A 26452-nucleotide genomic window follows, 5' to 3' on the forward strand; every position below is an offset into this window, starting at 1 on the left:
GAATTCATGGACATTGGCACCGGTACTGGGGAAGGAGGGAACTGTTCTGATGGGACCTGAATCATGCTGGGACCAGAGTCTGGTGAATCGCATAACTAGGGCTGTAGATAGGGCTTTAGTCTAATTTTTGGGGAGGGGGTCAGTTGCATGGAAAATTAGAAAATCTAAATTCAAGGAGAAGGTAGGAGCAGGTTAGTGATGAGGTGGATTGTGACCAGAAAATAAAAGGAAGGGAACGTGTGAACATCATATTGCACCAAGGAATCACAGAGTGGGGAAATTTTAATAATAAAACTAACTTCAGGGCATTGTGTCTGAAAGCACAAATCATTCGCAACAAAATTAATAAGTTAACAGTGCAAATAGAGACATATAGAACATAGAAAATACAGCACAGAACAGGCCCTTCGGCCCACGATGTTGTGCCATGCAGATATGATTTGGTGGCAATTACTGAGACATGGTTACAATGAGACCAGGTCTGGGAGTTGAACATCCAAGGGTACACAGTATTTCGGAAGAATAGAAAGAAAGGAAAATGGGGTGGTGTAGCTTCATGAGTAAAGGAAGGGATCAGTGCCGTGGTGAGAAATTATATAGGCACTGCAAATCAACACCTGGAATCAGTCTGGGTAGTAATAGGAAATAGCAAAGGAAAGAAGTCTCTGGTGGGAGTAATCCATAGGTCCCCAAACAATAGTTCCGCAGTGGGGCACAGGAAATATTGGCGGCTTGTAAAAAAAAAGTACAACAATGTACAAAATCATGGATGATTTTAATATGCATATAGTCTAGATTAATCCAATTGGCATGGGTAGCATCAAGGAAGAGTTCATTAAATGGGCTAGATTTTTTCTTGGAACAATATATTGTGGAACCAACCAGGCTATTCTGGATTTGGTATTGTGTAATGAGGAGGGACTAAATAATGACCTAATAGTTAAGGATTCTCTAGGGAAGAGTGATCATAGAATTTCAAATTCAGTTTGAGAGTGAGAAACTGGAATCCCACACTAGTGTTCTGGAGTTAAGCAAAGGTAATTATGTTGGTTTGAGGACAGATTTGGCCCTCGTGGACTGGGCAGGAAGACTAAACGGTAAGCAGTGGCATTTGTTTTAGGAGACATTCAATTCATCCCAACTAAAATATACTCCAGAGAGGAAGAAAGATTGTAAGAGGAGAAAAAACTTCCATGGCTAAGCAAGGAAGTTAAAGATAACAAAGACAAAAACTAGGGCATACCATATTGCAAAGGCCAGTGGCAGGCCGGATGATTGGAAAACTCGGGCAGTATGGTGGCGCAGTGGTTAACTTGTTTTTTTTTTTTTTTTTACAAGCTGCCAATATTTCCTGGTTTAAACTGTGCCCCACTGCATAAAAAAGGGAAGGGAGTAGCGGTCCTTGGAGGATAACACCAGGGGGTTAATAATGAGTAAAACAGAAATGGCAGAGACACAAAGTCAAAATTTCTGCCTCAGTTTTCACGGTGGAGGACACTAGTACCATCCCAATAATAACAGGTCATGCAGAGGTAATAGAAAGGGAGGAACTTAGGACAATCATTGTCAGTAGAGAAAAAGTACAAAACAAATTCTTGGGATTGAGGGCAGACAGGTCCCCAGGGCCTGATGGCCTACATCCTAGAGAATTAAAGGAAGTGGCAGTGGAGATAGTGGATCCATTGGTTATAATATTCCAAAATTCCCTGGTTGTGGGAAAAGTTCCAGTGGATTGGAAAAATGCTAATATAATGCCCTTATTCAAAAAGAGAGGAAGGCAGAAAGTAGAAAACTAAAGTTCAGTTACTTTAACATCTGTCATTGGGAAATTGTTAGAATACATTATTAAGGAAGTAATAACAGGACATTTAGAAAGTCAAAAATCAATCCATCAGAGTCAGCATAGTTTTATGAAGGGTCAATCATGTTTCATTAATTTGCTAGAGTTCTTCAAAGATATAACAAACTGAGTAAATAATGGACATCCTGAAGATGTAGTATATCTGGACTTCCAGAAGTTATTTGAAAAGGTGCCGTACAAAAAGGTTAATACACAAGGTGAGATCACATGAGATTAGGGGCAATGTATTAGCTTAGATAAAAGATTGGCTAACCAACAGAAAGCAGAGAATCAGGATAAATGGGTATATTTCTGGTTGGCAAGATATTACTAGTGGGGTTTGGTCCTTGGCCCCAATTATTTACAATAGATATTTAACTTGGATGTAGGGATAGACGGTACTATAGCTAAATTTGCAGATGACACTAAAATAGGTGGGACAGTAAGTTGCAATGAGGAAATAAGAAATTTACAATAGGATATAGGTAGGTTAGGGGAGTGGTCCATAATTTGGCAGATGGAGTTTAACGTGGATAAGTGTGAGGTTATCCATTTTGGTCGGAAAAATGGAAAGGCAACTTATTATCTAAATGGAGAGAAACTTCGGAGTGCTTTGGTGCAGAGGGATCTGGGTGACTCGTGCTTGAATCTCAGAAAACTAGTATGCAGGTACAGCAGATAATAAGGAAGGCAAATGGAATTTGGCCTTGCAATAGAGTATAAAAGTAGGGAGGTGTTGCTGCAACTGAACAAGGCATTGGTGAGACCTGAAGCACTGTGCAATTTTGGTCCCCTTATTTGAGGAGGGATGTAGTTGCATTAGAGGCAGTTCAGAGGAGGTTCATTAAATTGATTCCAGAGATGGAGGAATTGTCTTACGACACGATTGAGCAGTTCAGGCCTCTACTCTCCTGAGTAGAGGCCTGAACTGCTCAAAAAAAAATGTTTTCTTTTTTTGCAGCTTTATTGATTTATTTCATTTGTTTTTTCTCCAGTACAGCCATAATACATGCCCAGGATTCAAACATGTTCAGACAAGAGCTGCTGTTCTATTTGTAAAGCACAAAATAGATTCTAAATGTGCATCTTAAAACAACCCAATAATGTCTACTTCGATTAAAATGTTGCTGTTAGTTCTTGAACAGAAAATTAATTTTATCGCAAGCCAAAAATGAGGGAATTTGAAATGCAACGGGTCAGACCTAAGATGCACTTAATTATGCCCAATTTTAAAAGTGGTCTTAAAACCAGAACCGTAAGAAAATACTGTCCTAGAAGGTCTTCATAGTTGTACAGCTGTTAAATCTTTCTTAACTGCAACTGTAAAACTTTATTTTCCCCATCCTGAAGTTAAGGTTTCATAATAGTTAATTTCATAAATACACAAAAAGTTGGATGAATTAAATTCAACCTCGGTTCACTGACAAGTGTCATCAAGTTTAGCAAAATGAGAGGATATCTAATTGAGGTGTATAAAATGATAAACGGTATTGACAAAGTAGACGTAGAGCGAATGCTCCCTCTTGTGGGGAAATCTGGAACGAGAGGTCATAGTTCAGGATAAGGGTTAGCAGATTTAAAACCGTGATGGGAGAAATTACTTCTCTCAAAGGGTCGTGGGTCTGTGGAATTCACTCCCCCCAGAGTGTGGTGGATAGCGGTATACTGAGTAAATTTGAGGAGATAGATAGATTTTTAATTAGCAATGGGTTGAAGGGTATGGAGAGCTGGCAGGAAAGTGGAGTTGAGACCGAGATGAGATCAGACATGGTCATACTGAATGGTGGGGCGGGCTAGAGGGGCTGAATTGCCTACTGCTGCTCCTAGTTCTTACGTTTCCGTGTCTGTCTTTTTTGCCAATATTGCCTCAATTATTGTGCATTTCAAGCATTTCCTGACTTTATTTCAGATTTCCAGTAATTCGACAATTTGTATTTTCAGGTCAAAGATTAATTTATTTTGCCCAATGTGCCTCAGACGCAGAAAAGCATCACCTGCTAGACCAATATGATAATTCCATCCCCCATAAGTCATTCTGATGAATTAAGTGAGCCTGACAATCGATGTGTGATTATGACTAGTTTTGCACATTAAGATCTAGAGCGATATTGCACAAATATATTCCATGGATTGCTTTTGCAGTTAGCACTGCATCAGTCTGACCCACCTTTGAAAAGAATAATCGCAAATAGGCATGAAAAATTAACACCATCTTTCTGGAAAAGAGAGAAAGAGTTTTTGACAAAACAGATGCAGAAGAATAAAGGGCTCACAATGAATCTGAGAATGCAATCCTCAAGTAAATTAACATGTAGCAATATAGTTTCAACAAAATGGTTGGCTCACTCCTCTGATTTCATAGATTATCATAGAATTTACAGTGCAGAAGGAGGCCATTCGGCCCATCGAGTCCGCACCGGCTCTTGGAAAGAGCACCCTACCCAAGGTCAACACCGCCACCCTATCCCCATAACCCAGCAACCCCACCCAACACGAAGGGCAATTTTGGACACTAAGGGCAATTTATCATGGCCAATCCACCTAACCTGCACATCTTTGGACTGTGGGAGGAAACCAGAGCACCCGGAGGAAACCCACGCACACACGGGGAGGATGTGCAGACTCCGCACAGACAGTGACCCAAGCCGGAATCGAAACTGGGACCCTGGAGCTGTGAAGCAATTGTGCTATCCACAATGCTACCGTGCTGCCCAGATTTAAAGTGCACTTGTGTGGAAAGAACTGATTAATTCAACAGATCTCATGGAAAGCTTGTATTGAAATCCACTAAAGTTTTATTATGTTAATAGAAAGATAAAGGGACAATTGCATTAATTATGGATAACATGCAATTGATTGGCTATATTAAATTAATTCTTCACATTCCATTTTATAAAGGAGAACAGATACAGTGGTCAGTGCCATTCTTGACTCCTCAGATACTGTAGTTGGCTGTTTCCATAGGCAGCAAAAGGTGGAAAATGTTCAGACTTGTGCTGATAAATGGCGAGTAACATTCACACCACACAAGTGCCTGCCAATGTCTCCAATAAGAGAGCATCTCACCATCTCTCCTTGTCGTTCAAGGGCATTGCCATCACCGAATATCCCAACATCAGCATCGTGAAGTTACCACGACCAGAAACTGAACTGGATTAGCCATATACATTCTGTCATTACAAGCGGAGGTGAGATGCAAGGAATTCACCTCTATGCTCCCTAAAGCTTTTTTTAAAAATGTTATTTTATGACAAACATGTATCAAAACAGGTTACACGAACAAACACCCCGGGAAACATGCTTCCCAACAATCAACTATACAGTATGTACAGATTTTCCCCCTTTTTCACCCCCCTCTCCCCTGCGACGAACAGCCCCTCAAACACGGTCACAAACATCCCCCACTTTTCCTCAAACCCCCCCTGAAGAGCCCCTTAACTCATACTCTATCTTCTCTAATTGCAGGAAGTCGTACAGGTCACCCAACCATGCTGCTACCGCCGGTGGCGATGCCGACTGCCACTCCAGCGAAATTCGCCGCCGTGCAATCAGAGAGGCGACGGCCAAGACATTGGCCTTCCTCCTCTCCATGAGCTCCGGCTTCTCTGAAACGCCAAATATCGACACCAAAGGGTCCGGGTCCACCTCCTCTTCCACTATCCTGGCTAAGACCGCGAACACTCCCGCCCAGAATCTTCCCAATTTTTTGCAAACCCAAAACATGTGCGTGTGATTCGCTGGCCCCCGCCCACACCGCTCACTCACCTTCCACCCCCTGAAAGAACCCACTCATTCTCTCGCGAGTTATATGCACTCTGTGCACCACCTTAAATTGTATCAGGCTCATCCTTGCACATGAGGATGTCCCGTTTACCCTGCGCAGTGCCTCACTCCATGCTCCCCAATTGATCTCCCCTCCCAACTCCGCTTCCCATTTCTCCTTGATCTCCACCACCCGCTCGCCTCCTTGCTCTCCCAGCCACTTGTCTATATCCCCAATTCTTCCCTCCCCTTCCACACCCGGGAACAGCAGTCGCTCCAGCAGGGTGTATCCTAGGGAACACCCTCAAGACCTTTCGCGCAAAGTTCCTAACCTGCAGATACCTGAACTCACTCCCCCTCGGCAGCTCTCCCCTCTCCCTTAGCTCCTCCAGACTGGCGAACCCTTCCTCCAAATACAGATCCCTCACCTTGACCAGCCCACTTCCCTCCACCTCCTGTATACACTCTCCATCACCCGGCTCAAACTCATGATTCTCGCACAGCAGCATTAGCACTGACATCTCTGCCACCCTAAAATGCCTCCTCAACTGAATCCATATCTTCACTGTGGACTGCACCACCGGGCTCTTTGAATGCCTACTTGGAGCCATTGGCAATGCTGCCGTCACCATCGCCCTCAAACTACACTCCTTACAAGACTCCTCCTCCATCCGAACCCACTCTATCCCTTCTCTTTCCCACCACCGCCGCACCTTGTCCACATTCGCCGCCCAATAATAATGAAGCAAGTTCGGCAACGCCAACCCACCCTTGGCACCTTCCCCGCCCATACAAAGTCAGAAATGATCGTGTCCACTTTCCGAAAAAAGGCCTTTGGTATAAAGATCATGAGAGCTTGAAAGATAAACAAGAACCTCGGCAGAGTATTCATTTTCACCACTTGGACCCTCCCTGCCAGCGTTAAGTGCAGCGTATCCCACCTCTTAAGATCCTCCCTAGCCTCCTCCACCAGCTTCGTTAAGTTCCACTTATGGAGCCCCGTCAATTCTCTCGCTACCTGAATCCGCAAATACCTAAACCTATCCCTCGCTATCGTAAATGGCATCCCCCCTAAATTAAGATGCTCCCCAAAGCTTGTCCATCCTCTGTAAGGCACAAGTCAGGAATGTAATGAAATACTCTCCAATTGCCTAGATGAGTGCAGCTCCATTAACACTCATGAGGCTCGATGCCACGCAGGACAAAGCAGCCCGCTTGATTGGCACCTCATCCACCACCTTCAACATTCAATCCCTCCACCATCGATGCACAATGACAGCAGTGTCTACCATCTCGAAGATGAACTGCAGTATTTCACCAAGCCTTATTTGACAGCACTTTCCAAGACCATACGTCTACCATCTAGAAGAACAAGAGCAGCAGTAGCATGGGAAAATGACGAACTGCAAATTCACTCCAAGCCACGCAACATCCTGATATCAAAATATATTCTCTTTCCTTCATTGTCGCTCGGTGAAAAACCCGAATATCCCTTCCTGACGGCACGATGAGTGTAGCTACGTCAATTGTACTGCAGGTGTTTGAGAAGGCACCTCACCAACACCTTCTCAAGGGCAATTAGGGATGGACAATAAAGGCTGGCCTTGTCACATCACAGGAAAGAATATGGAAAAAAAAAATTTAAATTACAGTCCCAGCAAATGTGGTTACAAGACCCGGGGTACGTGTATGTTAAAGAACAATACGTTGACTTCTGGTTGCAGCTATGCGGAGCTAAGTCGCACATTCGGCAGCTCCCGCAAAAACTGACTTTTGGGCTCTTTTGAGGGCCCCCAACATGACTTTTTCGACATTTCCTGGTGTGGGAAGGAGTTCATAACAGCTCCCCGATAGTATATGGCTTCAACCAGGAGCGGGGCGACTAAAAAGGTGGTGGTGGACCCGAAGAAGGTGCGAGGGAAGAAGGACAAAATGGCGGCGGGTGGAGACCAGGCAGCGTGGATGCAGTGGGGGGAGGAGCAGCAGGAGGTTATCCAGTGCTGCTTCAAAGAAATTAAAACGGACCTGCTAGAGCCGATGAAAGCTTCCATTGATAAGCTGCTGGAGACACAGACGGCCCAGGGGGTGGCGATCCGCGAGGCTCGACAAAAGATCTCCGACAACGAGATCTTAGGCCTGGCGGTAAAGGTGGAGGCGCACGAGGCGCTCCACAAGAAATGGCAGGAGCGGTTCGAGGAGATGGAGAATCGGTCGAGGCAGAAGAATCTGTGGATTCTGGGCCTCCCGGAGGGGCTGGAGGGGCCGGACATGGGGGCCTATGTGGTCACCATGTTGAACTCGCTGATGGGAGCGGGGTCCTTCCAGGAGCCCCTGGAGCTGGAAGGGGCCCATAGAGTACTGGCGAGGAGGCCCAAGGCTAACGAGCCTCCGCGGGCAGTGCTGGTGAGGTTCCATCGGTTCGTCGATCGGGAGTGTGTGCTCAGGTGGGCCAAGGAGAGCAGCAGCAGGTGGGAGAACGCGGAGGTTCGAATATACCAGGACTGGAGTGCGGAGGTGGCGAAGAGGAGAGCCGGGTACAATCAAGCGAAGGCGGTGCTGCATAGGAAGGAGGTGAAGTTTGGCATGTTGCAGCCGGCGTGACTGTGGGTCACCTACAAGGCCCGGCACCATTATTTTGAGTCTCCGGAGGAGGCGTGGGCCTTTGTTCAGGCCGAGAAGCTGGACACAGATTGAGGGTTGGGAAGGGCGATTGGGGACTACGGTTGATATGTTATGTTTATATTTTTTCTCGAGTGGGGGGGCCTTTGTATTGCTCCGGGTTTCTTTTCTCTGTGTTTTTCTCTCTCGGGTCGGTGAGGGTGGCTGGGGCGGGTTGGGCACTGTGTTGGTCGGGTTGGTCGGCGGGGCTGTTGGAGGGGGGTAGGTAAATGGAACAGGGGGGTGACGGCGGTGAGATGGGGCCCCGCAGGGGAGGGGGAGGCCCGAGTCGGGGGTGAGGGGACCGGGCCTGTAAAAGGAGCTGCGTCAGAGGTGGTGGGGCCTGGTAGGTGGAAAGCGCGGGCTTTTTTCCGCGCTCAAGACTGGAGGGGGCGGGGCCGGGGCGGAGAAGCGAGGGTCGTTTCCCGCGTTTAAAGTGGAAGGGGGAGGGGGAGAGCCTATGGATGGGGAAAGGGAGAGGAGGGTGTGCCACACAATGGGAGGAGTCGAAGGAGAGCTGGGAGTGGCCGGGGTCAGCAGGAGTCAGCTGACTTGCGGAAGTACAATGGGGGGAGTAAATCAGCTAGGATGGGTCCTAGCCGGGGAGGGGTCGGTGGGGGAGGGGGGCGGGCAGCCCCCTGATCCGGCTGATTACCTGGCATGTAAGGGGACAGAATGGGCCGGTTAAGCGGGCCCGCATGTTCGCGCACCTGAAAGGGCTCAAGGCGGACGTGGCTATGCTCCAAGAGACACACCTGAAGGTGGCAGACCAGGTAAGACGGAGGAAAGGGTGGGTAGGTCAGGTGTTTCACTCGGGGCTGGATGCCAAAAATCGAGGGGTGGCGATCTTGGTGGGAAAGAAGGTGGCATTTGAGGCGTCCAGCATTGTGGCAGATAATGGTGGCAGGGACATAATGGTAAGTGGTAAGTTACAGGGAGAGAGGGAGGTACTGGTCAATGTGTATGCTCCGAACTGGGACGATGCGGGTTTTATGCGGCGTATTTTGGGTCGGATTCCAGACTTGGAAGTGGGGCGCCTGATAATGGGGGGAGACTTTAACACGGTGCTGGACCCGGCACTGGATCGCTCCAAGTCTAGGACGGGTAGGAAGCCGGCGGCGGCTAGAATGCTAAGGGGGTTTATGGACCAGATGGGAGGGGTGGACCCTTGGAGATTTGCAAGGCCAGGGGCTAGGGAACATTCATTCTTCTCACATGTCCATAAGGCTTATTCCCGAATCGACGGTTTCATTTTGAGTCGGGTGCTGATCGCGAGAGTAGAGGATACGGAGTATTCGGCAATAGCCATCTCGGACCATGCCCCACATTGGGTGGACTTGGAGATGGGGGAGGAGAGGGACCAGTGCCCGCTGTGGCGCTTGGAGGTGGGGCTGTTGGTGGACGAGGTGGTGAGTGAACGGATCCGAGGAAGTATAGAGAGGTACTTGGAGATCAACGACAACGGGGAGGTCCGAGTGGGGACGGTATGGGAGGCACTGAAGGTGGTGGTGAGGGGAGAGCTGATCTCTATTAGGGCCCACAAGGAGCGGAGGGAGCGGGGGGGAGAGTGAGAGGCTGGTGGGGGAGATGGTGAGTGTAGACAGGAGGTATGCGGAGGAGCCCGAGGAAGGATTGTTGAGGAAGAGGTGTAGCCTCCATGCCGAATTCGACCTGGTGACCACCAGGAAGGCGAAGGTGCAGTGGAGGAAGGCCCAGGGGGCGATCTACGAGTATGGGGAAAAGGCAAGCCGGATGCTGGCGCATCAGCTTCGGAAGCGGGACGCAGTTAGGGAGATCGGGGGAGTTAAGGACAGGGGAGGGAGTGTGGTGCGGAGTGGGGTTGGCATCAATGGGGTCTTCAGGGTCTTTTATGAAGAATTGAACCGATCCGAGCCCCCACAGGAGGAGGGAGGGATGGGCCACTTCCTGGACCAATTGAGGTTTCCAAAGGTGGAAGAGGGACTGGTGGCGGGATTGGGGGCCTTGATTGGGCTAGAGGAGCTGATTAAAGGAATAAGAAGCATGCAGGCGGGGAAGGCACGGGGCCGGACGGTTTCCTGGTCGAGTTCTATAAAAAATATATGGACCTGCTGGGCCCGCTGTTAGTTCGGACCTTTAATGAGGCAAGGGAAGGTGGGGGGGGGGGCTTTGCCTCCGACGATGTCCCGGGCACTGATCTCCTTGATCCTGAAACGGGACAAGGATCCCCTGCAATGTGGGTCTTATAGACCAATCTCCTTGCTAAATGTAGATGCCAAGGTGCTGGCAAAGGTCTTAGCCACGAGGATTGAGGACTGTGTGCCGCAGATCATCCATGAAGACCAGGCGGGGTTTGTGAAGGGGAGACAGTTGAACGCGAATGTGCGGAGGCTTTTGAACGTTATCATGATGCCGGCGAGGGAGGGGGAGGCAGAGATAGTGGTGGCGATGGACGCTGCGAAAGCCTTCGATAGGGTAGAGTGGGGGTACCTGTGGGAGGTGCTGAAGAGGTTCGGGTTTGGGGAGGGGTTTGTCAGGTGGGTTAGGCTGCTGTATGAGGTCCCGATGGCGAGTGTGGCCACAAACAGGAGGAGGTCCGAGTACTTTCAGTTGCACCGAGGGACGAGGCAGGGGTGTCCCCTGTCTCCCCTGCTCTTCGCACTGGCGATTGAACCCCTGGCTAGGGCACTGAGGGAGTCAAGGAACTGGAAGGGGTTGGTGCGAGGTGGGGAGGAGCATGAGGGTGTCGCTTTATGCGGACGACCTGCCGCTGTATGTGGCGGACCCGGTGGGAGGAATGCCGGAGGTAATGAGGATTCTTAGGGAATTTGGGGACTTTTCGGGGTATAAGCTCAACATGGGAAAGAGTGAGCTGTTCGTAGTTCATCCAGGGGATCAGGAGAGGGGGATTGGCGAGCTCCCACTAAAAAGGGCAGAGAGGAGCTTCAGGTATTTGGGGGTCCAGGTGGCCAGGAGCTGGGGGGGCCCTGCATAGGCTTAATTTTACAAGGCTGGTGGAGCAAATGGAGGCGGAGTTCAAGAGGTGGGACGTGTTGCCGCTGTCCCTGGCTGTTAAGGTGCAGTCAGTCGAAATGACGGTGCTCCCAAGGTTTTTGTTCCTGTTCCAGTGCCTCCCCGTGTTTATCCCGAAGGCCTTCTTTAGGCGGGTCAACAGGAGTATAATGGGGTTTGTGTGGGCGCGAGGGACTCCGAGGGTGAGAAGGGTGTTCCTGGAGCGGTGTAGAGATGGGGGGGGGGGTTGGCGCTGCCCAACCTCTGTGGTTACTACTGGGCCGCCAATGCGACGATGGTGCGCAAGTGGGTAATAGAGGGGGAGGGGGCTGCATGGAAGAGGCTGGAGACGGCGTCTTATGTGGGTATGAGTCTGGGGGCGCTGGCAACAGCGCCGCTGCCGCTCCCTCCAAGGAGGTATACCACAAACCCGGTGGTGGTGGCTGCCCTCAAAATTTGGAGGCAGTGGAGACGAGACAGAGGGGAAGTTGGGGCCTTGGCCAGGAAGAACAGGTGGAGGGTTTTCGGGGTGGCACAGGGCAGGGATATGAAAGTTGGGGGACCGGTTTGTGGACGGGAAGTTCGCGAGTCTGGGTGAGCTGGAGGAGAAGTACGGGCTACCCCCGGGGAATACCTTCAGGTACCTACAGGTAAGAGCGTTTGCCAGGGGGCAGGTGGTGGAATTCCCGCGGCTACTGCCACACACAGTGCAGGACAGGGTGCTCTCGGGGGGGGTGGGTGGGAGTTGGGAAGAACTCGGAAACTTACCAGGTGATGCAGGAGGAGGAGGAGGCCTCGGTGGTGGAGGTAAAAGGTAAGTGGGAGGAGTTGGGAGAAGAGATTGAGGCAGGGACGTGGGCAGATGCCCTGGGGAGAGTGAACTCTTCTTCATCGTGCGCGAGGCTCAGCCTCATACAGTTCAAGGTGCTGCACAGGGCACACATGACCGGGACAAGCATGAGACGTTTTTTGGGGGGAGAGGACAGGTGTGTCAGATGCTCAGGGAGCCCAGCAAATCACACCCATATGTTCTGGGCGTGCCCAGCGCTGGAGGAATTTTGGAAGGGCGTAGCGAGGACGATGTCGAGGGTGGTAGGATCCAGGGTCAAACTGGGCTGGGGGCTCGCAATATTTGGGGTGGCGGAGGAGCCGGGAGTGCAGGAGACAAAAGAGGCCGGTATCCTGGCCTTTGCGTCCCTGGTAGCCCAGCGAAGGATTCTTCTTCAGTGGAAGGAGGCCCCCAAGCGTGGAATCCTGGATCAGTGATATGGCGGGGTTCATTAAATTGGAAGGGGTGAAATTCGCCTTGAGAGGGTCGGTACAAGGGTTCTTTAGGCGGTGGCAACCGTCCTTAGACTTTCTGGCAGAACGATAGACATTGATCAATGGCAGCAGCAGCTCGTGGGGGGGTGGGTTTACTTTACTACTGTTTTTGTTATTTATTGAGGGGTGTATATACCTGTTGTGTTAAGTCGGGGTGTCAATGTTAATTTGATATTTTTGTACAGGGGGGAGGGTTGCTTTTCCAGACTGTGTTTTGTACTTAACCCTGTTGGGTTCCTGTTTATCTTATTTTGTTATTGATATTTTATGAAAAGCTTTAATAAAAAAAATTTTTTTTAAAAAGAACAATATGTTGCAAAAAGACAATGAGCTATAACATTCACAAAGCTGGACTTCCGGTTGCGGCTATGCCTAGGTAGGTCGCACTTTCGGCAGCTCCCGCCAGGAACGGACTTTTGGGCTCTCCAGAGGGGGCCCAACGGCAATTGTTCGTCGGCTTCCAGTGTGGGAAGGTGACAGCAAGGTCCCCCCGACATTATATGGATTGGACCAGGAGTGGAGCGGTGAAAAAAGTGATCTTGGGGCAGCGAAAAGTGCGAGGGAGGAAAAGCAAGATGGCGACGGGTGGAGACCAAGCAGCATGGACGCAGTGGTCGCAGGAGCAGCAGGAGTTTCTTCAACGCTGCTTTGAGGAGCTGAAGACAGAAATGCTGGCGCCAATGAAGGCGGCGATCGAGAAGCTAGTGGAGACACAGAAGGCCCAAGGGGCGGCGATCCGGGAGGTGCTGCAAAACGTCTCGGAGATCGAGGATGGGATCTTGGGCCTGGCGGTGAAGGTGGAGGCGCACGAGGCGCTGCACAAGAGGTGGGCGGAAAAATTTGAGGACCTGGAGAATAGGTAGGAGGAGGCCCCTGGAGCTAGATGGGGCTCATCGGGTCCTGGCAAGGAGACCCAAAGCCAACGAGCCGCCAAGGGCTGTAGTGGTGAGGTTCCACCGCTTTATGGACAGAGAGTGTGTCCTGAGATGGGCCACTAAAGAGCGGAGCAGCAGGTGGGAGAGCACGGACTGGAGTGCGGAGGTGGCTAAGAGGAGAGCTGGTTTCAATCGGGCTAAGGCGGTGCTCCATCGGAAGGGGGTGAAGTTCGGTATGCTGCAGCCAGCGCGATTGTGGGTCACGTTCCAAGATCGACACCACTATTTTGAAATGCCCGATGAGGCATGGAGCTTTATACGGCCTGAAAAGTTGGACTCAAATTGAGGGTTTGTTGTGGGGGGATGTTTACTGTGTTCACTGTGTTTATTACGTTTGGGGAATGTTCTTTTGGTTTGAGTGTTGGGTGGGGATGGGTGAATGGATTTGATGTGGGGGAGTGTGGGCGTCGGTGTCGGAGGGGCAGACCCCCACAAAGGAAACGGGGGGAGGGAGGGAAGTGGAGGCCCGGGGATGGGGAGTTGGGGTAAGGCTGGAAAAAGGAGCTGCGCCAGAGGGGGCGGGGCCGGCTCGGGAAAGCGCGGGCTTTTTCCCGCGTTAGGGAAGGACGGGGGTGGGGCCGGGGGAAGGGCGGTGCTGGAGAGGAGCGCCCACTGACTGCCGGTGGAGGGGGGATTCTCACACTGGGGGGTCGATGGAATGGTGTGAGAGGCCGGGGTCAGCTGACTTACGGGAGTGTCATGGGGGGAGCAAAATGGCTAGATGTGGATCTAGCGGGGGGAAGGGGGAGGGGGGAACAGGGTTGCTGCTGCATTGGCCAAAGGGGAGCTGGAAGTAGGAGAGGTGGTCAGGGCGGGGGTCCGCCGCCTGGGGGACTGGAGGGTGCGGGAGGCGCGGGCACGTGGCTGGCCTAGAAAAGGAGATGGCTAGTCGGCAGTGCGGCTACGAATCGGCGGAGGTCGGAGTACTTTCGGCTGTACCGGGGGACGAGGCAGGGGTGCCCCCTGTCCCCCTTGTTGTTTGCACTGGCAATTGAACCTCTGGTCATGGCACTAAGGGAGTCCAGGAAATGGAGGGGACTGGTCCGTGGGGGAGAGGAACAACGCGTGTCGTTGTATGCTGACGACCTGTTGCTGTATGTGGCAGATCCAGTGGAGGGGATGGCGGAGGTCATGCGGATCCTAAGGAGTATGGGGACTTTTCGGGGTATAAACTCAACGTAGGGAAAAGTGAGCTCTTTGTGGTGCATTCAGGGGACCAGAGAAGGGGGATAGATGAGCTAACGCTGAAGAGGGCGGAAAGGAGCTTTCGGTACCTAGGGATCCAAGTAGCTAGGAGTTGGAGGGCCCTGCACAAGCTCAATTCAACGCGGTTGGTGGAGCAGATGGAGGAGGATTTTAAAAGATGGGATATGCTGCCGAATTTGTGCGGCTATTATTGGGCTGCCAATGTGGCGATGATCCGTAAGTGGGTAATGGAGGGAGAGGGGGCAGCGTGGAAGAGGTTAGATTGGCGTCCTGTGTGGGCACGAGCTTGAGGGCGCTGGCGACGGCACCGCTGCCGCTCTCGCCGACAAGGTACACCACGAGTCCGGTGGTGGTGGCGAGGTGGGAGCCTCGGTTTAGTCCCCGATTCGGGAGAATCATCGATTCGTCCCGGGAAGGATGGATGGGGGGTTTCGGAGCTGGCATCGGGCAGGGATTAGAAGAATGGGGGACCTGTTCATAGATGGGATGTTTGCGAGCCTAGGGGAGTTGGAGGAGAAGTTTGGGTTACCCCCGGGAAACGCTTTCAGGTACATGCAAGTGAGGGCGTTTGTGAGGCGGCAGGTGAGGGAATTCCCGCTGCTCCTGGCACAGGGGATTCAGGACAGGGTGATTTCGGGTGTTTGGGTTGGAGAAGGCAAAGTTTCAGCGATTTACCAGAAGCTGAAGGAAGAGGAGGAGGCCTCGGTGTAGGAGTTAAAGGGCAAGTGGGAGGAGGAGCTTGGGGAGGAGATAGATGAGGGTCTGTGGGCTGATGCCCTGAGTAGGGTTAATCTTTCCTCCTCTTGCGCCAGGCTCAGCCTAATACAGTTCAAAGTTACTCACAGAGCGCATTTGACGGGGGCGAGGTTAAGTAGGTTCTTTGGGGTGGAGGACAGATGTGGGAGGTGCTCGGAAAGCCCGGCGACTCACGTCCATATGTTTTGGTCGTGCCCGGCACTGGATGGGTTTTGGAGGGGTTTCACGAGGACTATGTCCAAGGTGGTGAAAGTCCGGGTCAAGCCGAGCTGGGGGCTGGCATTATTTGGGGTAACGGACGAGCCGGGAGTGCAGGAGGTGAAAGAGGCCGGTATTCTGGCCTTTGCATCCCTGGTAGCCCGGCGGAGGATTTTGCTATTATGGAAAGATGCGAAGCCCCCTAGCGTGGAAGCCTGGATCAATGACATGGCAGGGTTCATCAAGCTGGTGAGGATAAAGTTTGCCTTGCGAGGGTCTGTGCAGGGGTTCCTCGGGCAGTGGCAACCGTTCCTAGACTATCTCGCGGAGTGTTAGGAGGTCAGCAGCAGCAGCAACCCAGGGGCTGGGGGGGGGGGGGGGGCTTGGGTGGGTGGGGGGGGGCTTCCCTATTGGTGCTTTTGAATGTCATATGGAGGGTTATTGTATATGGGGGAAACTCAATGTATAATTCTTGTATAATTTTTGATTGTTGTGTTCTTGTTTCTTTCTTTTTGTTGGGGGGGGGATTTGTTGAAAATTTGTTGAAAAAGTTGAATTAATATATATATATTTTAAAAACATTCACAAAGCTCCTGGGCCAGATAGATTTCATGTTAGAATCCTTGATGAATTAAAGCAGTAAATTAATGACAATTCAACATCCATAAACACTAGAGTAGTTTCAAACACTGTCGGCTAAAATGTAGTTCCAATGTGGAAATAAAGTAGTATGGCTCAAATCCTCGAAAAAAAAATTATTCCAAACACAATCAGTAACGTACACGTGCTACAACCAAATATAAACATGATTCAAACAGTTTGTCAATTTTTCTCCCCTAAACCACCCCAACACCCCTTTCCCCCCTACCTGCTGGCGACAAATGGATCCTCAAATAAGGACAGAAAGAGCCTCTATCTTACATAAAGCCCCTCTTCCGACCCCCTGAGAGCGAACTTGATCTTCTCCAGTGTTAAAAATTCATACAAATCCTCCAGCCACTCCACGACACCCAGCAACACCGTTGACCGCTAACTCTGAGATTCGCTGCCACGATCGGTCCCCCACCCCACCAGCAGATCCAAGACCCCAAAAAATTGCCAAAGGGCACGCCGACCTCCTCATCCCCACTATTTCTGGCAGGCACGGAAACTGCTGCCCAGAAACCACCCCCAAAACGTATGAACGTGGTTCGCCGGGCTCCTCCTGTTGCATACACTCTCCACTTCCAGGAAAAAGCCACTCATGCGGGCCCGAGTTCTATGAATCCTACGCACTACCTTGAACTGTATGAGTCTCACCCGAACACAGGCCGAGGTCGAATTTATCCAGTGCATAATTTCACACCAGGAAACACATCCCACGTTCTGAGAGTCCCTACAAAAGGGCCTTTTGCATTTTTAGACACAACGGCCATAAGTTGCCATTCAAAAGCCCATGAAAAGTGTGGGGGTAGCTATAGGCATAGCAAGTGGTGACCCCATTCATTTGCTGCTGAATGCAAAATCCAGGTCACAGGTAGGATAGGAAGGATCTTGCTCATCAATTTAATGTTTCATTTTTCCCTCCCATTTTACAAAAAACAGCGAGTCAAACTGGTGGAATCACACTGAAGAATTGGTTTCACAGATACTCAAATGTGCAACAAAATCTCACTTGGTGATCTGTGCACAGACTGTTTGACAAGCTATTTGACAGTGGGGCTCATTTTCCAATGCGCTTGAGTGGAAAGTGAACAGAAATGGGAATGATGACTGATTTTTCAATCTTCAGGGAGACCAAGGCCTGTTACTATCGATCTCCCCTAAAATCTGCAATCAGCAGCACCCTCCTCAAAAACTTATCCTTGACCTCGCTGTGCCTCACTCCCTCACTCCTTGCAGTCTACAGAACCAGCTCCAAACTCCTTTTTCTTGCCAAAACATTCAAACATGTCACTTCCTAAATCTGTGCTCACCTTTCCTGTAATTCCAAGTCAGGACTCTCCCGATTCAAACTGGAATAGAAAGTCACAAATGATATCCTACTGTGATTGTGGCCATGTTGGTCTATCCCTCCCTGCCCTTCTCAACCTGCCTACAGCTGTTCACAGAGTTAACCATACTATCCTCCTTCAATGACTCTATTCTTTGTCCAGCCCGGTGGACTGTCTTCATCTGGTTCTATTCCTACCTTTGTAGAGAACCCCCTGCAATGGTTTCTCTTCCTGTTCCTTCATTGTTACCTCCAGGATCCCTAAATGAGGAATACATTTGATATGGTCAATCAATTGCCATAGTTTTATCAATTTTATTCTTTAGTTGGGTCCTTGGTCCCAGCCAGGTCTCATTTACATGTTGCACTTTGGTGACATTATTCAAAAACACATCCAATCCCACATGAATGCTGATGATTTGCAGCTCTACCTCACCACCAACTCTCTTGACTCCTCCAATGACTTTTTTTTTTTTGTTATGCTGCTTCTCCATGCAGAGTATTGACTGAAGAGAAACTTCCTCCCATTGAATACTGGGAAGATTAAAGTTGTTGTCTTCATCCCAAACTTTGTTCCTGAATCACCAACCCTGGGTTGAGTGTCTAATCTCACATCATCTCCATCACTTAGATTGCCTTACGCCACCTCCGTAATATCATCCATCTCTACCTCTGCCTCAGTTCCTCTTCGACTTAAAAACTCACCTGTGCCTTTGGTACCTCCTAACTCACATCAACTCTCGTTCACTCATCAATGGATCACGAAGTGCGGTTTTGTTGCACATTTGAGTGCCTGTGAAACCAATTCTTCAGTGTGATTCCACCAGTTTGAATTGCTGATTTTTGTAGACGGGGGGAAAAAAACTGGAACAAGAAATGAATGATCAAGATCGTTCCTATCCTACCTGTGAACACTTATGGCCTGGATTTTGCATTCAGCAGCAAATGAATGGGGTCACCACTCATTATGCCTTTAGCTACCCAACATGGGATTTTGACAAGCAACTTATGGTTGTTGGTGTTTAAAAATACACCAGCCCTTTTGTAGGGACTCTCGGAACGTGGATGTGTTTCCTTAATTCATCAGATTGATATACGTGGATTGACAGATCAGCAACCTGAGATCTTAAAATTCTCATCATTCGGTTCAAATCCCTCATGGTACCCCCCTCGCTATGTCGGTGAACCCCTCAAGCTTTACAATCCTTTAAGGTTTGTGCTGCCGCCAATTCTGGTTCCTGCACAACCCTGATTTTCATTGCTTCTCCATTGGTGGCCATGCTTTCAGCCATCTAAATTCTAATCTCTGGACTCCACTCTGTTAAAATTACCTGCCTCTCCAACCTCCTTTCAGTTGCTCCTTCAAACTCAATTCTTTGACTAAGCTTTTGGTCACCTGATTACCTCCTTATATAGCCTGGTGTCAAATTGTCTAATAACACTCATAGAAATTTTACATAGAATTTACAGTGCAGAAGGAGGCCATTCGGCCCATCGAGTCCGCACCGGCTCGTGGAAAGAGCACCCTACCCAAGGTTAACACCGCCACCCTATCCCCATAACCCAGTAACCCACCCAACACTAAGGGCAATTTTTGGACACTAAGGGCAATTTATCATGTCCAATCCACCTAACCCGCACATCTTTGGACTGTGGGAGGAAACCGGAGCACCCGGAGGAAACCCACGCACACACGGGGAGGATGTGTAAACTCCGCACAGACAGTGACCCAAGCCAGAATCGAACCTGGGACCCTGGAGCTGTGAAGCAATTGTGCTATCCACAAGGCTACCGTGCTGCCCGTGAAGCATCAAGGAACATCTTCACTGCATTAAAAGTGCTACATAAATACAAACTGTTGTTACAGTAGCTTCCACTGCAGCCCTGATGGAGGTCAACAAACTTGGTAGATACCAAATAATCAAAGCGCTAACTTGTCTATTAGATCTGTATCACAGCCGAAGTGCACTTACACATTAAGAGTAAGGAAGTGGTGAATACTTATGATCATTTATCTGTTAAGTAAGTTTCTGTTAGAAGGATTGTTTAAATGAAAAGAAATGCAAGTCCGAGACATGTGGTAACAAGTTAGTACGTGGGCACATAACCAGTAGGGATGATCTTTGTTGATCAGATTCAGTAGAAAAATAAACTGCCTTTGAAAAGGTACTTGCAACGATATGGAAAATTGAGTGTGAGTCACGTTATGGGAGTTATTCTTATTAAAACATTAGTCCAGCTAATTGGATTAAGTAATACCTTGAACTATGTGGATTCTCCCATAGTTCGTGAAAGAAAAGTATAAAAAGAAGGATATTAGAATAGATACTTCAGAAATGGTCCGATCAGCCACTAAATCTTTAAGCTCAGCCAGTAACATGGTGAATTTTCTGGTCATGCATTGCAGATGTGACTTAACCATCAATAGTTATCATGGCATGTATGTCATTATCAGTAATACTATATTTAATGTAACTCCCTATGAAACCCAATGCCAAAGAATCTTATTGTCTTGTGCAGTAACTGTAAGAAAGAACATTCATTCCCCAAGAATTATTCATTACTTTATAACACTTTGTTTTAATCCCCAATGGTCTGTACACCATTGCTGCTTAGATACATCAACACAATGTACCACAGTACTGTATCACAAGCGAAAAATAAATTATTGCTCGTCTGCTGTTTCCAACCAGTTCAAGAACAGCATGACAGTGGTCTGAAAGATCCTTCAGAAATTTTATGGTATAGTATGCTGTTGCTATCTTTTAGTGGCTATAAATATGGCGGTTAATAAGGTTGCCTTTCTTAATCTTAAATATGAATATGCTTTCAGAGTCGGCAGGTATCTCTTGATACTGCCACAAGGTTCAACCGAATATCGATCAAAGAGCCAATACACCAGTTAGTTAGTTCAAAGTCAATGGTACTTTATTTACACACACACAGTATGGTTTACTCATGCACAATAAAACTACAGGCTAAACTATGTCTATCACCAACACCTATACTTAACTTCGGGTACCCGCTTAGGTCAGAGGAACAGTGGCCGTTGTTCGGATCGGAGGCTGTTGGGTTCGAAGAGGTAGCAGGAGTGTATATATGGTCGTCCGTCTGGTAGCGAGTGTTGAACCTGAACTTGCTTCTGGTGATGCAGGTGGAGGGGTCTCTCCAGTGGAGAGCCGAATCCAAGAGAGCAAACACATGGCGGGGTTCCTTCTTATACTCGGAGAGGGGGGGAGGGGGCTGGGCTTCGTGTGCTTTTAGGCGGGCCTTAAACTTGATCCCAATCGATTGTGCAGCTTTTCGATCACCGCCATCGATCTGAGCCAATGAAGGGGCGGGTGCCCTGATGGCTGGGTGTGTCCTACGTAGCCGTTGGCCTTGTTTTGGTTGTATCTTCTTGCTTTGGTAGTGGCGCCGGAATGTCTGGGACGGTATCGGCTACCTGAGCACTAGTCTTTTCTTTATCAGAGATGGGCCATCAATATGCAAATCGGCCAAGAGTTTCGGTTCTGTCTGCAGTCTGTCTTCTAAATACACATTCAGGCTCTGTGACTGCTTGTTACTTTGCATTGTCCATTTTTCCCTGTATGCTCTGTGAGTGTCCATTTTATATGTTGAAAGTGGCCATCCCAGATGGCTACACTCGCTCCTTATGATCCTCAATGCGAAGCGTGAAGGATCACATTACTGAATCTTCTTTGTTCTCTGCCTAAGTCGAGCACCCGCAATCAAGGACAGGTTCTATCCTACTCAGTCCTGTGGATCTGAACCTTTACCTAAATTGCTTTTATTTACATCATATCATTATAAAATCCTATGGGGCACTATAACATTCAAGCATGCATTACATTTCTTTCTTCAAACATGGGAACCTCTGACTATCTTCCTCTAAACTATATTCAGGCTGTTTAGCCAATAAAAGGAATTTACAAACAGTATAAAACTATACAGTAGCAGCGTTACATTTCTCTGTATCTTGGCGGCCAAGTACAGAAAATTCAAATCATTAATTTTATTAGAAAAAAACAAAAAAAATAGTCGATGCACTTTATTTATCTAGAGAGAGTGGGGGGTTTGCTGGAGTCTGAAAATAGGGGGTTTAAGTGTGTATACTGGAGTGCGGGAGGCTTTCCTTTACCATTTTCGAAGTCTCAGTGTCTGGATGACACTGCAGAGTATTGCTATCACTAATAGGGCTTCTACGATGTATGAAAGGGAATACCATTTTATGAGGTTATCGCACCAGGTTGGTGTGTCAGTGGCTGTTTCTGGGTGTGCTGTATGGCAGTGATGGGATACATTCACGGCCAGTGTGGTGGGGCTCAGGGGGGGGTCGCTTCCGCACGCAACTGTAGTGATCCCACGATGATCCAAATGTAGGTCATTATGTCCGTCGTCATTTTTCTCTTGGTCTTCCTCTGTCCTCTGGTGTTTTGGATTTCCTGTAGACACAAGCATAATATCTGTTATTACCTTGTTTAATATCTCGTATGTCTGCCTGTCTCTCCTTTTATCATCAAGTGCCCATTAGAATTATCACCATATGTGATTCGCTCATTTTTTTTTTTAAACCAAATATTTTTGGGGACAAGACGTCCGAAAACGAAATACTGTCACAGTGCGAGTAGTCTCGCAGCCTGTGTGGTCGATGTGCTGAGTGGGCGGACAATTTCTCCGTCCAGCAGCAAATCGTTTCACCCAAGTGTTTGAAGATGTAAATAGCATGTGGGGTAGTGACCCAAGGGTCACCGGAAAGCAAAAAAACTTGTGGCAAAGAGCATTCTTTAAACCACATCCTAAGAAACAGTGAAAGAGTTTTGAAATAAAATCGCTGAATGGGGTGCGTGTGGGCCGAGGCGGGGCAAGGATGGGTGGAATCCCTGGGTAGGGCGGTGACCAGTGCTGTAGGTGCACTACCCGAGCTTAGCTGACCAGATGGGGGTCCTCAGCAGGGCGGGCACCAGTGCCATACTCCACTGCCTGGGTGACTGGACAAGAACGGAAAGAATTTGTGTTCACCGTGGATAAACTGGTTCTTATGATTGCCGTCGAATCAGAAGAGTAGTTATGACTGTATCAATAAGCTGTATCGTGAGTCGAACAACATACAAACATTCAACATTTAAAAAACAAGCTGAAACAAGAAAGTGGGCAGGCTCCATCAGAAAGAAGGACACCATAAATCTCAATCGGTTCCTTTTTCGCATCATCTGGACACCTCATTGTTCTACTGTAAAAAGATTCGCAAAGGAGCTAGCCTGGTGGGAGTCAGACTCTGACTCATCATCTTCTCCCGGTTGCCAAACTCGTGACTAGAGTAGCTGTGCCAAGGCGGCCTGGGCCGATGTGGGGTCCATTTCATCGTTACGGATGAGTCTGTAGGTATTGTTGCGGTGCCAATGCTTAGTGTCTCGGGTGGAGGTGGTATGGGGCAATCATCGTCATCGGGCGGTGGGTCTGGTTCAGGGGCTTTTACACAAGTGGTCTCGTAGGGGTCAAATATATCCTGTTCGGAGTCGTTGGGAATGGGACCTGGTGCAGAATTTCAATCGTGTGGCGGTTCCATGAGGTTTAATGTATCAGTGCTGTCGCTGTCGGTGCTAATTGTATGAAGGGAGGGGCGGAGTCGTGTCAGGGGGTGGAGTCGAAGTGGTGTCCGTGGACGGCTGGACTGGTTGGGGGAGGGTAGGAATAGGTCGTTCATGGGCGGGGCGTGTTCGTCTGCTGCGGCGAGTGAGATGTGGTGGGAGTGGTTGCTCGGTGTGCCATAAGCCTTAAGCTGGTTTATGTGAAACCATCCTGACTTGCCATTAGGATAAGCGATCTTATAAACGGAGGGGCTGACTTTGTCTGAAATTGAGTATGGTCCTGCGAATTTGGGGGAAAGAAATGAACTGGGGTTGGACAGGAAGAGCATGACTTGCTGTCCTACTGAAAATTCCGTTGGGTGTACCATTTTATCAAAACATGCTTTACTCTGTTTTTTCCGTGTGCCAAGCCGAACAGCTGCGGTGAGCTGGGCTGCTTTAACATTTTCCAGGATTTGTTGTATTGCTTTCTCATGGGTGAGGGCGGTGACCGTGGGGCTGGCCAAATCAAGCCCTAATAAGTATTCTGTCCCCTTCATGGGTTGTCCGGTCATGAGGGTGTGGGGGATGTATCCTGTTGAAGTCGATACCGTGTTCCTAATCAACATGCGTGCAAATCGGAGAACTGTGTCCCATGTTGTATTGTGCTGCTGTACCATTTTCCTAAGGGTTGCTTTGAGGGTTCGATTCATGCGTTCTACAATCCCGCTGGATTGGGGGGTGATAAGCTATATGGAATTTTTGTCGTATGCCGAAAATAGTGAGGACATTTTTCATGACGCGTCCTGTGAAGTGTGAGCCTTGGTCTGACTCGATACTACGGGGGAGTCCCCCACCTTGTGAAAATTTGCTGTGTTACAATCTTGGCTGTCGTTTTAGCCGTGTTAGTCCGAGATGGAAATGCTTCCACCCGTTTCGTGAAGGTGTCGATCACTACCAACACATATTTAAAATCATTCTTGCAGGGGGGGTAGGGGACCTATATAATCTATCTGTAAATTTGTCCAGGGGCCATTAACAGGGCGGGTATGACTGAGTTGACCTTTCTTCGCATACCTGTCTGGATTGTTCTGGGCGCAAATCAAACAATTCTCAATTTAATGAGTCACATTGGATTTTAAATCAGGCCACCAGCAGAGCGGTCTGAGGTGGGCAAGGGTTGAACCTATCCCTTGGTGTCCATGGTTGTCATGGAATTGGCAGATAATCTGGTTTCTATCTTGGGTGGGGACCACATAAATACCGTCTTTTAAAATTATGCCATCGTGTGCTGTTAAAGCGTTTCTGTACTTATTATAGGGGGCTGGTAAGTTACCTTTTAAAACTTCCCTGAGCTTTTCGTCTTCCTTCTGTGCTTGGGCTAAATCTTGGATATTGGTCTGTGAGACCTGGACCGTGTGTACTGGGGCAGCACTGGGCGGGGGGGGGGGAGGATTCCAAAAGTGACCATGTCTGGAACCGGCCTTTGCTAGGGCATCTGCCTTAACGTTACCTTGGGGGGGGGGGAGAGAAAGAACGATGGTGGCTGTGAACCGTAACGATACTGTGTTTACGGCCTTTAGCTGCCTTGAGGATATGCTGGAGTAATGGGGCTGAGGGTAGGGGTTTTCCTTTGGCGGAAACAAAACCTCTAGATTCCCACAGGGGTAGGAACTCAGTTAAGCTATTGCAGACATATAGGCTGTCGGAATATATGTCGGCTGGGGTAGGGAACGAGTCGGGGTGCTGTACAATGTAGGCTACGGCTGCTAATTCGGCTGCCTGGGAATCTAGATGTTCAGGCAATTTCAATGAGATTTCTTCTAACGTGTGTCTCTGCGCGTCCTCTACATAAATGCCACACCCTGTGATTCTTTTACCATTTAAAACTGTGGAGGAGCCATCCACATAAATCCTAAGAGCTGCGTCTGTGGGCTGGGTCTCTGGGGTGTAGTACACGGTTTCGAGGGAGCTGATTTGCGGACACAGGGTCCTGTATTGTGCCTGGTGGTAATGATCTCACACTCATGTGGGGTCCTGCGTACTGTAAATTGTCTGCTAGAAACATGTGTGTCTTAGTCCTTTTAACCGTAATGTCCCATCCTTGTAGGAGTAGAGTCCATCGTGCTGCGTGAATTTGTCTGACTGTGCCGTCCTTTAGTCTACTGTCAGGTAGAAGTTGGGTTGGGGTGTGCTCTGTCAATATGGTTACGGGGTTGAGTCCTGTTATGTACGCAAAGTACTGAACAGCCCAAAAATCTGCGAGCAAGGCCCTTTCACAGGCAGAAAATCCTTGCTCTACCAGATCGCGAACTCGTGAGGCGTAGGCTACGGGGCCTAAACGATCGTGTCTTTCCTGAAGGAGCACGGTCGGTGGATGCTACTTCTATTGCGTATGGGGCGAGTGCGTCTGGTACCTGTATAGCGGGAGCTGTGCTCAGGGCACATTTCAATGCATCCACGGCATCCGTGTGCTGTGGAAGCCATTTCCATGGGCCTTGATTTTTTTAAGGAGCTCGGAAAGAGGGGCTGCCTTTGTGGCAAAACCGTCTATGTGATTCCTGCAGTAGCCAACCAGTCCTAGAAATGATGGGAGGGCTGTAACATTATGGGGCAAGGGTAATTTAACAATGGAGTCAATGCGTTTCTCCTCGATCTCACGTTTGCCATGGGTGATTACTGTGCCTAAATAAATGTCCTTTTCCTGGAGAATCTGGGCCTTTTTGGGGTTAACTTTACATCTGATTTCGTGAAGGAGTCCTAATAATTCGGTGAGAAACGAAATGTGCTCTCCCTTAGTGTCCGCCTGTAGGAGTAAGTCGTCTACATAATGAACGAGGCATTCGGGTCAGGAAAATTTAGCTAATCCATTTGCCAATTGTCTGTGGAAAATGGAGGGGGAGTTGTGGAAGCCTTGTGGTAGGCACGTCCACGTGTATTGCTGTCCCTGGAAGGTGAAAGGAAATTTGTATTGGCACGCTTTATCCAATTGAATGGACCAAAAGCCGTTGCTGATGTCTAAAACCATGAAAACTTTCGACTGGAGTCCCTGTTTTAACATTGTCTCGGGACTCGTGGCCACAGTGGGGGCTGCTAATGGGGTCACTTTGTTTAGTTCCCTATAATCGATGGTCAGTCGCCATGAGCCATCGGGTTTCCTTACGGGCCAAATTGGGGCATTGTTAGTTGAGGCTACTGAACGAAGTACGCCTTGGTCAAATGAACTTTGGATGACTTTTGC

At 48.9% G+C, this 26452-nt stretch overlaps 1 protein-coding gene across 4 annotated transcripts in view; it reads right to left on the minus strand.

Annotated features, from left to right (window-relative positions):
• Positions 1-26452, minus strand: part of cops4 (COP9 constitutive photomorphogenic homolog subunit 4 (Arabidopsis)) — a 158135-nt gene that overhangs the window by 45718 nt on the left and 85965 nt on the right. For 2 of the 4 annotated variants that reach the window (XR_011940182.1, XR_011940181.1), the window contains exon 9: positions 4008-4056. The exons of the other annotated variants lie outside the window; for them this stretch is intronic. The gene's annotated coding sequence lies outside the window, so the exon portion shown is untranslated. The remainder of the gene's footprint in view (positions 1-4007; positions 4057-26452) is intronic. 4 annotated transcript variants of the gene reach the window in all.

Source organism: Scyliorhinus torazame, chromosome 3 (genome assembly GCF_047496885.1).
Source record: "Scyliorhinus torazame isolate Kashiwa2021f chromosome 3, sScyTor2.1, whole genome shotgun sequence".
Classification (NCBI taxonomy): domain Eukaryota; kingdom Metazoa; phylum Chordata; class Chondrichthyes; order Carcharhiniformes; family Scyliorhinidae; genus Scyliorhinus; species Scyliorhinus torazame.